We start from the raw sequence: 2,955 nt of genomic DNA, 5'->3' as shown, positions 1-2,955 counted from the left end.
ACAACATACAAGAGAAAAATATAGAGTGCATAAAGTTTGTCAAAAAGAGAGTTCTTATTAGTTGAAGGGAGGTGTTCTTGTTGTGGAGCTTTGGACTCAACTCTTGTCCAGAGTTGTTGAGTTATATTTTGTGATTAGGCTGTTGTATCCTGGAGGGGACAAGTCAAGAAGGACTACTGCTGGACCGGTGAAAACATTTGCTGCAGTGGGCTTGAATCTCCTTAAAGAGAGCGAGATATCCGCGCCTCAGCCTGAAGAGATTTATTTTCTTCATTTTATTTTCAATTGTAATCTTGTATTTTTGTTATCTTGTAAAATTTTCACTAACAGATTGTCATACAAAAAATATAATTCCTGGTAAATAACAAGTTGCTGCTAAATAGAAAACAACAATTATTTTTTATTTTTTTAAAAAGTAACCTCTTTTCAACAATTTGTTTGTTTTAACCTGTTTATTCGTTTAAAAAAAAAACTCCTTTCTTAGCAACTCTTTACTTCTAGTTTGTTAGAAAGGAAAATGTTTTCTTGAAAAACAAAGTGAGTTCTTTACTTATTTTTTAGTATTTGATAAATAAACAAAAAATAATTATCCCACAAGCATTTATATATTATTTAGAAAATTACAATAGAGACGGGATGAGATGGGGAGTGGGTGTTGGGGGTAACGGACGATGGGGATGGGATGGTCAATGGGTGGGAGTTGGGGGGATTAGGTGGATGGGTAGGAGGAAATAAATTTGAAATGTCACTTATGTAACTTGTTTTTTTTACTTCCATTAGAAAAGTCATTTTTCTCATTTTTAAGGAATTTACATTTCTTGTGAAAACGTTTTTCAAATATTTTTACCAACCAAACATAAGAATATTGAGAAACATTTTCACCCATAGCAAACACACTCGTAATTTAAAATTACAAGATTTAAAAATCTTATTTATTTTCTTAAATTTCATGTTAAATTGATATCAAATAAATAAATTGAGATTGAAAAAATGTTGAATTTTAGTGTTGAAAATGAAAAAAATGAAGAGAAGAAAAATAGAGGGAAAACCAACCTCATGAGGTCACATTTTAAGGTTAGTTTTAGCAATTTTTTTAATAGTGTCTCCATAGAACCCCTAGGGACTTTCGTATAAGCTTTTTCTAGTCAATAAACCCTCTATATTAACGTGTCATTCTGTAACATGTGTTCTGGATTCTCCTTATTCTCAAATTTGGTAAGTTGTCAACTTCCAGTTGAATGATTGTTTGTACCTGTTGAGATGTTTTATTTATGTTAAAGTATCGTTTCCTGTGTGTACCTGCAAAATTTAAAGTAAAGTTAGCAAAAAAATCTACTACAAAGTTCCTCTCTTGATATGTATGCAATACCCCCACTTCAATATCCATCATCATTTCCTTAATGTAGCCTATATCCAGGGATATTAGCTAGGGGACCTCCCAAATTCAACATAAAATTTTCTAAGCCATTAATGAATCTGTTTCAATGATCAGGGGTATTAAGTTGTGTTCAACATAATATTTTATATCTATTCTAATGCCCTTTATTTCTACTTCAATAACAGAAACATCCTCCATCACCCTTGATTCAACATATATCATCTTTCCTTCTTCATCCCTTATACCAAAAGTCATTGATCATATTTCATCATTTACAGCTCCATCAGTATTGCACTTGAATTTACCTTGAGGAGGGTGTAACCATCTAACAATCTTAGTTTAAATTAGGAGATTATAATCATCCAGAAATTTCACTATTAGTGGCCAAATCTTTGGAATGTCTTTTAATCATGGATATCAGTACTCGGTAAACAAGTACACATTTTTGTGAATCTCCAGTATCATGTTTTGTCTATACATTACCATGCTTGATCACATTCCTTCTCTTCCAAATTTTTCATATGATACAAGCAAGAACTACTTTAAATATTAACTTTAATTTAGTAGCACAGTTAGCCTTCCACTATTCTTCTAATATTTGTTTGATCTGCACCATCTAAAAATGCAGACCTGCAACCTCATTGAATAACCTAAGTATGATATGTGTCAGGACATCCAATAAATAAATGTTCAAAAGTCTCTTGTACATTGTTGTTATAGCAACAACATATCTTAGAATCAATAATGCCTCTTCTAGCAAGCACTTCTCCAATAGGAATTATTCTAAACCATAATCTCCATAACAGAGATGACAGCTTAAAAGGTGGTCCTTTCACCCATATGTTCAATGTATTCTTAATAGGCTCCTTTCTGTATCTACACAACTAACATGTTGATCTCACCTTAAATTTTTCAGATCCACTGGACATCCACCAAGGTTTGTCTCGTTCTTGTGTAGGGGTTAGTGTTCCCAAGATCCTGGTAACATGATTGCAGGTTTCCTTATCAAGATTATCTTGTAGTACTGTCTAATCCCATCCATCCTCATTACACAGCTGATTAATAGATTCCACCGACTCTGATCATGATTCAACTTCATATGATAGTGTAGGGCTCCCAATTGAGTCCAATTATCAAACCATACACTAGCATGCCTTCTTTTGGTTTCCACTATATCTCGTGATCAAAGAAATTGTTGGCTAGTAACATCTTCTTCCATACTTGAGAGCCACCTTTTCATTTGATTCTCTGTAGCCTATGCCTCTTGCAGTACTTAATCTACATATTAGTTAGCCCGGAATGTACTAATTGTCCTAAAATTCCAGCATAATTTAGAAAATAAAGCGTTAGAGATGTCAAATAAAGACCTAAACCCCAGTCCTCCTTCCATGCTATCCAGGGGTAAATCTTCCCTCCTCTTTGAAGTTCCACAGGAATTTAGCAAACATTCTATGAATATCATGTATTACACACTTAGGGGTATTAATGATAGATAATAGATAAATAGAAATGATTTGAAGCATACTATAGCAGTATGGATACTTAATATAGCAGCGCGGATACTTTAATTAATAACG

Source organism: Solanum tuberosum, unplaced genomic scaffold, assembly GCF_000226075.1.
Source record: "Solanum tuberosum cultivar DM 1-3 516 R44 unplaced genomic scaffold, SolTub_3.0 scf00003, whole genome shotgun sequence".
In the NCBI taxonomy this organism is placed as follows: Eukaryota; Viridiplantae; Streptophyta; class Magnoliopsida; order Solanales; family Solanaceae; genus Solanum; species Solanum tuberosum.
The sequence above is the reverse complement of the archived record's forward strand: the minus strand, read 5'-3'. Positions refer to the sequence as shown.